Raw genomic sequence first — 14,249 nt, 5'->3', positions numbered from 1 at the left:
TGTAGCTGAATTCTGTACAGGTGATTTGTTTGCAGCTGAGCTCTTTTAAGAATGGTTTCTTTGTAGCTGAACTCTCTACAAGGTAACTTCTTCTAGCTGATGTCTCTACAAGGTCACTAGTTTGTAGCTGAGCTCTCTACATGGTGGTTTCTTTGTAATTGAACTCTCTACAAAGTGACCTCTTCTAGCTGATCTTTCTACAGGGTGATTTGTTGAAGCTGAACTCTCTATATACAAGGTAACTTCTTCTAGCTGATCTCTCTACAGGGAGATTTGTTTGTAGCTGAACTCTCTACATGATGGTTTCTTTGTAGCTGAACTCTCTACAAGGTAACTTCTTCTATTGATCTCTTCACAGGGCGATTTGTTTGTAGCTGAACTCTCTACATGGTGCTTTCTTTGTAGCTGAACTCTACAAGGTAATTTCTTCTAGCTGAACCATCTCTTTCCATAGTCGCTACAAGGTAACTTCTTCTAGCTGATCTCTCTACAGGGTGACTTGTGTGTAGCTGATCTCTATACAGGTTTCTTGTTTCTAGCTGATCTCTTGAATTCTCTTCAGGGTGACTGCTCTATTAGGATGACTGCTCTATTAGAGTATCTCGATCTCTCACTTGCTGCACCAAGTTGGATTTCGTGTTATAACTCCGTGGTTTTAAGTCTGATTCTTCTACACCATTGATGAGCCTTCCTAAGATGATTACTCCATCTGTACAACGATTTTCAAAGCATTACCCCAAGCGGTTCATCTGGTAGGCGTGGCAAGCAGTCGTTTTTTTATTAGCTAATCTCGATTGCGTAATTGTTACACACTGTTGGTTTTTTCGTTGTATCTTCCTGGTTTTTAGCTCGATTTCTTTCAAACCACAAAAAGGTTTGAGGTTCAATAGTTAACCTATTCACCCACCGAGTTTCAGCTTCTTCCCATACGCGGTTTACCCTGTAGGCGTGACAACACATTGGTGTTATTTTTTGTGAATAATCGCGCATAACTCTTTGCCTGTTTATCGTATTCCAGCCAAAGTTGGTACCGAGATGCACCTTTATATCCCCCTTCTGTGTGCCAAATTTCAAGGCAATCGGATGTGGAGTTCGCATTTTATAGCAGTTTTTATAAGTGTGCGACAAGAAAAAGAAAAATAAGAAGAAAAAAAAAAACGAAGAAACTGAGCCAATATTTGAAGTCGCATATTTCGGGAAAGCATGAAGCGATTTCGCTCAAATTTGGAATGCGGAGTGCTGCAGTTGGGGGGCATGTCCACAGCAAAAATCGTCTTGTTTCATCAAGGAAGCACAGAGCTACGGAGGTGCGAAAATTGCGTTTTCTTTCTTCCTGTCAATATACTCACGGGTGTTACGCGCCGGCTTCTTGGGCCGCACGACACACTACCAATACATCATCAAGATTTCAAATTATACAGTAAGTAATGCATATATTGTAGCACACCCATCAGGTTTGTATATGCATTGACACCTGATGAAAGAATGATGTACAGTGGGACCTCCATTATCTGAACACCTGTGTGCTAGTTCAATCACAAAAGTGTTCAGATAAGTGAAGCCTATTCATTTATATACAGAGCTCCATTCAACTATTCTAATAGAACATACATACACTTGTTATTGAAATACTCTAATAGAACAATAACTTTATAATCAAAGGGTACATGTCCTATTGTACTATGAGAAGTGATCTAAGGTTTCACCAATAAACTATTTATCAATGTCTCTTGAAAATTTAGACCAAAGCAAGTTGAAATACTCAAATTTTATTAACTACTTACAGGTATCTAAATCCTATAGATCCCTTGTTTATATCTCAATAGATCCCTATCTCTGGGGCGATACAAAACACGGTAATTATGAGCCTGTAACATTGGCGATGCATGGGTGTTTAACTGGTTAGTAAGTGCTGTTACAAGTTACAGGGGGCTTGTTCTACTCATAAACACTACATTTCTCATGTTACAAGTGGCTGGGAAGGAACAATAAGCAGCAGTGAAGGTACATGAATGAGCTGTGGTATAAATTAGACACCAAAACACAGGGTTCTATGAAATTTAGAAACCCTCAAGCCTTGTAGTAGCGCCCTCGCTTTGCTTGTGTGCTACAACATAGGGCCTTTCAAGTTTCTAAATTCTGTAGAACCCTGTGTTTTTATGTCTAACAATAATGTAGACGTTTTGCATAACCCATAGATTGTATGGGCTCATTGCAAACTGCTGTGTGTGATTTGTAACATGATCGCTATGCTCACAATCACATTCTTGCTATAGCATTGCAGTTGAAAATGTGTGTAAGACTTTAGTTTCTGTCAAAAAAAAGAGTCTTTCACAAGCAAGCTATACATGTATACTCGCCAGGATTTCAAATTATAATGCAAATTTATTTAGAAGTTATGTATATACAACATATACCACTTTAGCATGGGTGTTCAAAGGTGCTGCTCAGAGTTTAGCTCACATCGGGCAATATCTTGCAAATGCGGGTTGCTCATGGCTTTGATGCCCAACCAGTCAAAGACTCAATACCCTTGACTCATTATTATTATTGAGCTAAGCAGAGTGTTTAATTATGGGTTTGAGTTTACAGGTTAGACTGGGCTCAGTGTCAGTAGTTGTTAAGTTTTGACTAGTTTACAGTTACTAAATGACGAAATTTCAGTAAAATAATCGTTTGGACAATGCATGGTTGCATTGCCCAAACGATTATTAATTGCATTGTATTACTTGGATTTCGTGGTCTGGTTAATTGCTACAATTAGTTTGACAGCTGATCTTGGCATGGCAGGACCAAGTTGTATTTAATCAGCTTGGCAAGGCACCTACTACAAATATCGTCTGTGTTATTTTGTTTGTTTCAACTTGATTACAACACTAACTGACAACTTTTCTGTCACAGGCACTCACACTGGCAGACTGGAGCTTTGTGAATTATCCCAGGGTTTAATGGCGGCTCGTGCATGCATTCAGAGGTTTGTTTAAGGCTGTTGTTGCATGTTATATTCTTTTTCGCAACTATACAAACGTTTCCAGGCAAGTTTGTCCCAGTCCATTTGCTAGTCTGTTTTCCCAGTCCGTTCCTTGTTTTAGTCATGTACAATATGTACTCAACAAGCCTGCTGGAAGGTTTAGGGTGGTACCAAAGTGACCATCAACATCCTGACTTGCAATAACAGTTATTACAACCACATATTTACACATGCTTTGAGGTTACGTTATGATGTTAACACTTGTCAACAGGGGTAATTTATGGTTTACCAACTGGGTGGGAAAAAACTGTTTTAAAGGTTTCTTAACCAGTTCTTGGCTGACTTATACAACAACTGGTTATTTGTACACTGGTGCACAGCACTAAAAGGAATGTAGACAGAAAGCTTTTCAGCTTAATGTGTGTGACTGTCTCAGCAAAAACCCAATTTTTTGCATTTTAAGAAAAACAATTCGTATAATTAAGCATGCTATAAAGAAAAATATGCAAGATATTATCAGTCCATTACTCAGAGAAGGAAAACTCAAATCAATTAAAACTATACACCATTTTATTTGCCTGCTAATGGAGAATTTGAAACTCTTTGTTTGGTTTCTATAGACTGAACAGTATGCGTGTCTGTACATTTGTTTACGATGGGGTAAACGTAAGCAAGATTATCGTAATTAAACCACCTTTTGTAAGTACCTAGAGGGCAAAGCTATACCTCGGTTGATTAGCTCATCCATGGTGAACCTTTTAAGCCGGATTCCAACATTGTAGACTAATACAAACAGAAGTAATGGTTGTGAATATAATTGCCTGTAGTTTATTTTAGTATAGTCTATTGTCTCACACTATAATTCTAAACCTATTCATCACAAAAGGCTGAAATGTTGGTGATCCACTCCTTGGACACCATAGATAATACTGAGAAAAAAATCAAAAGTTGTGTAAACAAGTTGGATTTTTGCAAGATGGTCACATATAGATTTAGCATGTAATGGATAGTGTTTTAGTATACCATTAACAATTGATATGATGCCATGAACTAGCCTGAGTTGTTCCACCACAGGGTGATAAGTTACAGTACGTAGATGTCACTGGGTGATAATTAACTTATTATCCAGTAGCAGAACATGTTACTCTCTCTGGTTGTATGGTAGTTACAACCCACTTTAACATACTCACACACTGGGATTAAATATTGTTTTAGGTGCTTACATACCATCCCTTTTGGCTGTGTAACTACATACATACATGTTAGCGTAGCAATAAAAACAACTGTACACAGGAACATCTGTATGTACTATACATGCGTACATATTGTATAAAACTTACAGCCTGTTCATCCAAAATGTCAGGATCACATATTCAGACAGCAACAACATAAACAAAATAGAAAACAACCACATCAACACATGTTGTATTTGTAATTTTGTACTATGTACAAGTAGGTGTTAACAAAGCTTAATCAAACTGATGCTGTGCTAATTCTAAAAAAAACAGATGTTCATTTAGTTAATTGTTTATCAATGAACCACTGATAAGATTAAACAATGCATACAGTGCAAAAATATCAATGATACAAGACACACGGTAGTAGGCCTGAGCCTATTGTGCTTTTGAAATAGCCTATTATGCTTTTGAGCAATGCTCCAAATTTTTAACTGATACGTATGCTCCAATTATGCTCAGTTGTGTCCCATTATACTCCAAATATGCTCATAAAATTGTGTCTTGACTGCTCTATTAGAGTACCCTATGCGTCAGTGAATTTTCTATTAGGATATTCAATTATGTTGTGCAGTGTACAATATAAGGAAAAATTATTGCTTGGACAGAATGGCCAATCAAAAGTAAATTTGATTGGCCATTTCTGAAATTTCATGGCCATAAGGTAGCGGTGTACTATCTTGGTGTGCAAGCACACCCTGCAGTGTGAAGCACAAGTAAGCATAAGTCTTCTAGGGGGGGGGGGGCTGGGGGCATGCCCCCTCAGGAAATTTTTGAAAAAGGATCACTCTGAGATTGAATCTGAGACCACTTTCAGCTACTTATCACTCAACTTTATGCACATACATTTTATAGAGAATTAATTGTGTTTATTAGTAATACATGTACAAAATTTGTATTGCTGCATACATATTTTACAAAAATATATATATATGAATAAATGTATATAATTATTGTACAGCCAGTTTGTAGACTTAGCTGGGCTAAATGCTTTGTTACAAGTGGTGTTGAGTCAATACAGCTTGATTATAACTATCCAACTAGCTATTTCTCTTGTGAATTGCAATAGATCAAAACTTACTCTCGAAACTGTTGCGTGTGCAGAACAACTTTTATTACCTGCCTTTCATTCCACTCTCTCCAGCCAGTGCATTCTCTACACATTCTAACCACGAAATGGCCATCTTATACTTAATATCGTACCTCCATTTCGCAAATATCACTTTCTTTTCTTCTCCTGGAAAGCGCCACTCGTGTAGTCAGTGTAATGATCGCTTCTTCCAACATCGACTGTAACACACAATCGATATTTGGGGTAAACACAAGGTGCAGTGCTCTAGCCTACGCATGCGCATCGAGTCGATGCTTCAACGAGATCAAGACTTTACGCAGCGATTAAATAGCTTCGGTAAGGAAACATAACGATACAATAATAATAATAACTATAATAATACATGTTATAAAGACTAATATTAGTAATAATAAAGAATTACAGTTGTGAAAAATTTGTCATAAACTGGAGCATTCATCATAAACTCATCATAAACTGGAGCATTCATCAAAGTATAGTTTTGGCCTATATAAACCCATGCAGCAAGAAGGCCATTTAAGGATAAAAATGGCATGTTTTACTGCAACGTAAACAAACACATGTAACTCATGTTTGCTTCCCGGTACAGAAACAAAACAAAAATAGTCCTGCTCTCCACGAAGAGGTGAATCCATTGCTTTATTAAATTTGAATCTTTCTTCACTGTTTACTGAAGAAATTAAAACATGCGTATAGTTACTTTTGTAGCATGTATTTTTACCCAATGTATTTCAATGGAATTTATCTGTAAAAAAGATTATGCAAATATGTCAGGTTTTCGTTCAGCAGGTCACATCAAGACACACGGTAGTGTGTCGTGCGGCCCAAGAAGCTGGCGCGTAACACCCGTGAGTATATTGACAGGAAGAAAGAAAACGCAATTTTCGCACCTCCGTAGCTCTGTGCTTCCTTGATGAAACAAGACGATTTTTGCTGTGGACATTCCCTCCAACTGCAGCACTCCACATTCCAAATTTGAGCGAAATCGCTTCGCGCGTTCCCGAGATATGCGACTTCAAAAATTGGCTCAGTTTCTTTGTTTTTTTTTTTCTTCTTCTTCTTCTTATTTTTCTTTTTCTTGTCGCACACTTACAAAAACTGCTATAAAACGCGAACGCGTTAACCGATTGCCTTGAAATTTGGCACACAGAAGGGGGATATAAAGGCGCATCTCGGTACCAACTTTGGCTGGAATACGATAAACAGGCAAAGAGTTATGAGCAATTATTCACGAAAAATAACACCAATATGTTGTCACGCCTACAGGGTAAACCGCGTATGGGAAGAAGCTGAAAATCGGTGGGTGAATAGGTTAACTATTGAACCTCAAACCTTTTGTGGTTTGAAAGAAATCGAGCTAAAAACCAGGAAGATACAACGAAAAAACCAACAGTGTGTAACAATTACGCAATCAAGATCAGCTAATAAAAAAACGACTGCTTGCCACGCCTACCAGATAAACCGCTTAGGGTAATGCTTTGAAAATCGTTGTACAGATGGAGTAATCATCTTAGAAAGCCTCATCAATGGTGTAGAAGAATCAGACTTAAAGCCACGGAGTTATAACACGAAATCCAACTTGGTGCAGCAAGTGAGAGATCGAGATACTCTAATAGAGCAGTCATCCTAATAGAGCAGTCACCCTGAAGAGAATTCAAGAGATCAGCTAGAAATAAGAAACCTGTATAGAGATCAGCTACACACAAGTCACCCTGTAGAGAGATCAGCTAGAAGAAGTTACCTTGTAGGGAGTTCATGCAACTATGAAAAGAGATAGTTCAGCTAGAAAAAATCACCTTGTAGAGTTCAGCTACAAAGAAACCACCATGTAGAGAGTTGAGCTACAAACAAATCGCCCTGTGGAGAGATCAATAGAAGAAGTTACCTTGCAAAGAGTTCAGCTACAAAGAAACCATCATGTAGAGAGTTCAGCTACAAACAAATCTCCCTGTAGAGAGATTAGCTAGAAGAAGTTACCTTGTAGAGAGTTCAGCTATAAAGAAACCATCATGTAGAGAGTTCAGCTACAAACAAATCTCCCTGTAGAGAGATCAGCTAGAAGAAGTTACCTTGTAGAGAGTTCGGTTTCAAACAAATCACACTGTAGAAAGATCAGCTAGAAGAGGTCACCTTGTAGAGAGTTCAGTTACAAAAAAAACCACCATGTAGAGAGCTCAGCTACAAACTAGTGACATTGTAGAGACATCAGCTAGAAGAAGGTACCTTGTAGAGAGTTCAGCTACAAAGAAACCATTCTTTAAAGAGCTCAGCTGCAATCAAATCACCTGTAAAGAATTCAGCTACAAATAAATCACCCTGTAGAAAGATGAGCTAGAAAAAGTTACCTTGTAGAGAGTTCAGTTACAAAGAAACCACCATGTAGAGAATTCAGCTACAAACTAGTGACCCTGTAAAGACATCAGCTAGAAGAAGTTACCTTGAGAGAGTTCAGCTACAAAGAAACCATTATTTAAAGAGCTCAGCTGCAAACAAATCACCTATACAGAATTCAGCTACAAACAAATCACCATGTAGAGAGATCAGCTAGAAGAAGTTAACTTGTAGAGAGTTCAGCTACAAAGAAACCATCATTTAGAGAGTTCAGCTTCAAACAAATCACCTGTAGAGAGTTCAGCTACAAACAAATCTCCCTGTAGAGAGATCAGCTAGAAGAAGTTACCTTGTAGATCGTTCAGCTACAAACAAATCACCCTGTAGAGAGATCAGTTAGAAGAAGTTACCTTGTAGAGAGTTCAGCTACAAAGAAACCACCATGTAGAGAGTTCAGCTGCAAAGAAATTACCCTGTATAAAATTCTGCCACGAACAAATTGCCCTGTAGAAAGATCAGTTAGAAGAAGTTACCTTGTAGAGAGTTCAGCTACAAAGAAACCATTCTGTAAAGAGCTCAGCTGCAAACAAATCACCTGTACAGAATTCAGCTACAAACAAATCACCCTGTAGAGAGATCAGCTAGAAGAAATTACTTAGTAGAGAGTTCAGCTACAAAGAAACCATAATTTAGAAAGTTCAGCTTCAAACAAATCACCTGTAGAGAGTTCAGTTACAAACAAATCTCCCTGTAGAGAGATCAGCTAGAAGAAGTTACCTTGTAGAGAGTGAAGCTACAAACAAATCACCCTATTGAAAGATCAGCTAGAAGAAGTCAACTTGTAGAAAGTTCAGTTACAAAGAAACCACCATGTAGAGAGTTCAGCTACAAACTAGCCACCTTGTAGAGACATCAGCTAGAAAAGTTACCTTGTAGAGAGTTCAGCTACAAAGAAACCATTCTGTAAAGAGCTCAGCTGCAAACAAATCACATGTACAGAATTCAGCTACAAACAAATCACCCTGTAGAGAGATCAGCTAGAAGAAATTACCTTGCAGATAGTTCAGCTACAAACAAATCTCCCTGTAGAGAGATCAGCTAGAAGAAATTACCTTGTAGAGAGTTCAGCTACAAAGAAACCATTCTGTAAAGAGCTCAGCTGCAAACAAATCACCTGTACAGAATTCAGCTACAAACAAATCGCCCTATAGAGAGATCAGCTAGAAGATATTACCTTGTAGATAGTTCAGCTACAAACAAATCACCCTGTAGAAAGATCAGTTAGAAGAAGTTACCTTTTAGAGAGTTCAGCTACAAAGAAACCATTTTGTAAAGAGCTCAGCTGCAAACAAATCACCTGTACAGAATTCAGCTACAAATAAATCACCCTGTAGAGAGATCAGCTAGAAGAAATTACCTTGTAGATAGTTCAGCTACAAACAAATCACGCTGTAGAAAGATCAGTTAGAAGAAGTTACTTTGTAGAGAGTTCAGCTACAAAGAAACCATTTTGTAAAGAGCTCAGCTGCAAACACATCGCCTGTACAGAATTCGGCTACCAACAAATCACCCTGTAGAGAGATCAGCTAGAAGAAGTTATCTTGTAGATAGTTCAGCTACAAACAAATCTCCCTGTAGAGAGATCAGCTAGAAGAAATTGCCTTTATAGAGAGTTCAGCTACAAAGAAACCATCATGTGGAGAGTTCAGCTGCAAAGAAATCACCACTGCCCAAATTTCAAGGCAATAGCTCTTTCCAATCTGAAGTTATCAATTGTCAAAGTTGGCAAATTGGATGTGTGTGGAAGGCCCCTTTTTGCAAATCCGGTCACATATGTATTATATATATAATTTGTACATTTACTGATAAAATATTTAAAGTATATCTACTTCATCTTTACTTCTTCCTGTAGTAAAGAAAAAAAACATAGGTTAAAAAAGTCCCAAAGCTGGCCATAGGCCGGCTTTGGGGTATACAAATACGAAAAGAAATGAAATCTAATCCAAAACAGCCAAGCTGTAAAAAAAGTGTGCGGCCCTCAGAAAGGCTATGGTGAAAAAAGATGTGAAATCCAAGGTGGCGGCCAAGAAATGGCTGTGATGGTAGGTTAATGGTAAAAATTTTAATAACGACAATTCAGGTGAATTTTTGTGCCGCTTCACAAAATTTACCTGAATTGTCATTATTAAAATTTTTACCATTAACCTACCATCACAGCCATTTCTTGGCCGCCACCTTGGATTTCACATCTTTTTTCACCATAGCCTTTCTGAGGGCCGCACACTTTTTTTACAGCTTGGCTGTTTTGGATTAGATATTAATTTCCATACAGAACTTCATTTAGTTAGACTAATAGAACATAATGAAATACTCTGTAATCAAAGGGCTCAATTCTACTGTGGTATTAAAAGTGATCTAAGCATACACAGGGTTACCAATATACTGTATCGTTAAAATATTTATCAAAGTTTCTTGAAAATACAAAAGTTACGCATAAGCTGTAGACTACACGGGCCTGCCAAGTTCATTGCAAGTTGCTGTTGGCAACATGTGTGATATTGAACATGATTGCTACGCTTACAATTATGTCTACAACATTGCTCAACCAGCTGAAATTTCAGTAATTCTCAAAAAAGAGTCTGTCACAATATGCGACTTCATAATTACATAAGTACAACACAATACAATTGTAGACACACACCCTCAAGCACTGTCTTCCAAACTAATACCACATATGCCATCCGGAGATTACACATATCTTACAAAATAATTATGTGGATAGGAGTGTAGGGTCGGGCGATATTATTGTTTTAGTAAATATCACCCCACTTGGTGGTGTAAGTAAACATACATGTTAGTTAGTAATACTGTACACATGCTAGTACAACATGTATGTATACTATATGTACTGTACATGTGTACATATAAAACTTACACTCTGTTCATCCAAAATGTCACAATCACATATTCAGGCAGCAACAACATAAACAAATAGAAAACAACCATTCATTCAGTATCAACACATGTTGTATTTGTACTATGTACAGTATGTGTTAACAAATTTTAAACAAGTTGATGTAATTGTGCTACTTCTAAAAACAGCAGCTAATGCTACCCTTATATAAGGAATCAAAAAGCCATTGATAAAATATACTGTGCAAAATATTATAAATACATACAATTGATTCATTACACCTGGTTTGCCAGGGCCACCTTTAAATGAAGTGCAGTGTATTTATAGTGATCTATGTATGGTTTACCAATATACTGCATTGTTAAAATATTTATCAAAGTCTCTTGATATAAGTTAATGATAAAAATGCAGAAGTTATTCATAAGCTACAAGGGGTGTATAATAGACTTGATGGGTATGCCAAACTCATTGCAAGTTGCTGCATGGAAATTATCAGTGATTAAGTAACATGATCACTACGCTTGTAATCACACTTCTTCCTGCTAAAACATTGTTTAAGTAAACCAGGTGTGTACCCACAGCCAGCCAAATAACTAGCTGAAAGTGTATGCAAACTTTCGTAAAAATTTCAAAACAAAGCTGATGCTGCATTAATTACCTCTAAAAATCAGGCACCAGCTGATACCATACCTTGAATTAAGCAATTCTTTATCGAGACAAAATCCGACATACATGTAATGACACATTTTTCAAATTCTTTTTTGTTAAATAGTTATAATCTACTCAGCCAAGTGTATGATCTGGCAAAGTTGCTGTCTTGAATGCCACTAACTTTTGGAGTTAAACCCCTACAAAGTAGTAACAACAGTGAGGTTTATTCTTCCACTACATATAGTACAAAGGTAAAGGCAAATTCAGTGAAGAAAAATTGATCACGTACTATCACTTCAAGCAGATGTAAAGAAATGTCCATACGTATACCTTATGTACAGTATACTTTTGTAACTGCAACAAAACAAAGATTTTACAACTCCTCTTGAGTAGACATTTAAGAAGGTTATTTTCTGTACCTTAAAACTTGTTTCTTCATGTGGGTGTGTGGACAAACATGCATACATACAGACACATGGATTTTCCAAACCAATTTTAGGAACTTGGCATACGCATGGTTTATAAACTTATCACAAGAAACTATACATCATCTAGATTAATTGTAAGTGGTACTGAGAGAGGAATCAGTAAACTATTAGCATCGATATAAAGGGGATAGAGTAATGGGTTGTTATGGTACTGTGATATAGGCAGAGTGACCATTTTGGATCATGTGATCAAATAAAACACGTGAGCTGCATTGTTGGTACCTGTTGCAGCAGGTGGGTAGGATGTACTCTTAATGCAAGCAGATTTTTGTCCTGACTACATTCCGGAGATATTAATGCCACATAAGCTGACACTACAAAAAGTGGAGTCGGCATTTTATCCCCAAATAGTTGTACCATAGCATCCTAAATCACCTCATTACCCATACAAGTGAAGCCTTGGTTGGACAGGTGAACTTGCAATTCAACAGCCAAGACAAATCATTCCAGTGTACATATATGCAACACAGACTAAGCATAGTGATTAAGACAAAGCCATACAATGTCTAGAAGCACCTATTTGCTCAAAATTAAGTATATGGGAGCCATAAAAGTTTGAAGGTATCTGTAGACTGTAGACTATAGAGTAGTGCTGTGCACCCAATACCACAGCACCTGTATACTATGGTGCAAGGAGCTAGTTAGAGTTAGAGACTGTAAATTCTGGTAGCCGCCATATGCATAGATTGCACAGATTAGCTAACAGGCCACCATATAACACAGTTTTTACAACAAAGAAAATATGACTGACTATAATATGTTCTCATTGAGCTGAATCCTGGGTTGTTGATTAAGAAGCCATACAAGATCAAAGGCTTTAAACATAATGTTCATGACACATTTATTCGTAAGCCCATATTACGGGCGCGCACTTAATTGTTGAGAATATGGTGTCCAGTGCATCGTCACCGAGTGCAGAGCGAAACCCTCTTGAAAAGAAGTTCAACAGCCAAACGAAGTATCTACTTATGAAACTATGGGAGTACTGTAAGCAAGAAGCGAAGAAATGTAAAATTTCTATCAACATCACGGAGAGAATCTCGAAGGCCACCGGTATTGTATGTAATGCCTTCTTTGCTGGGTTTTGGTATACATTACGCCACGCAGGGATTTCAAGGACATCCATTGTAAGAGTTACAATGGAGCACTGCAAGAAAGGCGGTTTATCTACGCCAAGAAAAAGGTACAAAAAGCACTTTGCACAAGCCCGCTCAATTGTAATTGTCAGGTACAAATGTTCACGAGTCCATGTTGATGCAGACAGTTTTGACCCAGATTCCATCAGACAAGATCCATTCATTGTACGGAAGGAAGGAAATTTATCGCTCTCAAAGATTTGGTAAATTAATTTTGAACCCTGGAACTTTGTCACGTACTCCATCTTAGGCCAAACTTAAGAATGATGGTGTTTTCTCTGGGGGTAGAACATAGCTTTAAAGAGTGTTGAGTGATATGGGATTTAAGTACAAGACAATTAATGACAAGAGGTTAGCATTGAAACTGTTTGTGCTTTAATGTCACTGCACGTATATGCAGGGTATGCTATGAGCATCCCTGCATAGTCCATCAGCATCATAAATATTAAAGACAAATGAAGTGCAACAGAACTGAAGGAAGACCAATTGTGTATTTAGATGAAACTTTGGTAATGAAGAACTTCTAGAGCAATTCCTCATCCAAATCAGCAGTGATAGTGAAGATGGCGATGGTGGTATTAATGAATCTTCCACTAGCACCAATGGGTCCAAGTCTTCTTCTGGGCTTACTTCATCTGATGTAAGATTGTTTGATATTTGCAGCATTGGTGTTAGAACTTGATTTTGTTCCCCAGGAGTCATCAGGTAGCTGGGATTAAACTCTGTGAAGTACATGAAAATACAGATGAAGTGTAAGTGTGTGCACTTTAATAAAAAAAATATCATTGCTTTATTGTGCTAGCAGAAGTTGAACATACCATCCCTTGTATATTAAATCAGTGCAGGAGTGTTTGGACGTCGCTACAGGTACTATCACCCCAAATTCATACAAACAGTATTACCTCATTTGTTGAAACTTTTAGAATTTTTTGGGAATGTAAATGCAAAAAAAATATGCTGGCTGGAAAAACTGTGTACATGTGTGGGGAAGTGATGAGAACAGGATTAAAATGACAAATTGACTAAATGGGAACAGAAGACGATAGGCAGCTGTGTGGTGAATGTGAAGTAAAATACATGTTGTTTGGCTCACTTGCAGGAACACCAATGCTGCATAACAGATTTTGAGCTGTTATAATTTGGTTTTTTCTCTTTTGAGGCTGAAGAAGTTTTTTCCCTGAATATAAGCAGGCCACTTATCTTCTAAATACAGTGCAACAGTGGCCCCAGCTCTTCTACTTATACAACTCTGTTTTATACACACAAAAACTGTTTTATTTTTCTTGCAAAAGTGCCTCTTACACAATGGATGGTGAAATCATGCGTGTTGAGGGCGGGTGTGTGACGTCTGGCTTCGCCACAAACATGTGTCAACATGAACATCAAAGGGCCACACTTTAGAGGCTTCCCCATTGAAAATGTACGGCAAAACT

At 37.6% G+C, this 14,249-nt stretch overlaps 1 protein-coding gene and 1 long non-coding RNA gene across 10 annotated transcripts in view; one reads left to right on the top strand and one right to left on the bottom strand.

The window, feature by feature from the left end:
* Positions 1–14,249, bottom strand: part of LOC136254412 (N-alpha-acetyltransferase 50-like) — an 854,489-nt gene that overhangs the window by 265,568 nt on the left and 574,672 nt on the right. The window lies entirely within an intron of this gene.
* On the top strand, positions 12,560–13,702 carry LOC136254588 (uncharacterized). Of its 2 annotated transcripts, XR_010700566.1 has the most exons (6): positions 12,560–12,733; positions 12,788–13,019; positions 13,067–13,167; positions 13,217–13,456; positions 13,512–13,568; positions 13,622–13,702. It is a non-coding gene; the product is annotated as an uncharacterized lncRNA (long non-coding RNA). The 2 variants fall into 2 exon arrangements; XR_010700565.1 differs by having other exon boundaries at positions 12,562–13,019.

Source organism: Dysidea avara, chromosome 1 (genome assembly GCF_963678975.1).
Source record: "Dysidea avara chromosome 1, odDysAvar1.4, whole genome shotgun sequence".
NCBI lineage: Eukaryota > Metazoa > Porifera > Demospongiae > Dictyoceratida > Dysideidae > Dysidea > Dysidea avara.
Note: the sequence above shows the minus strand (reverse complement) of the source record. Positions and strands in the feature narration are given on the sequence as shown.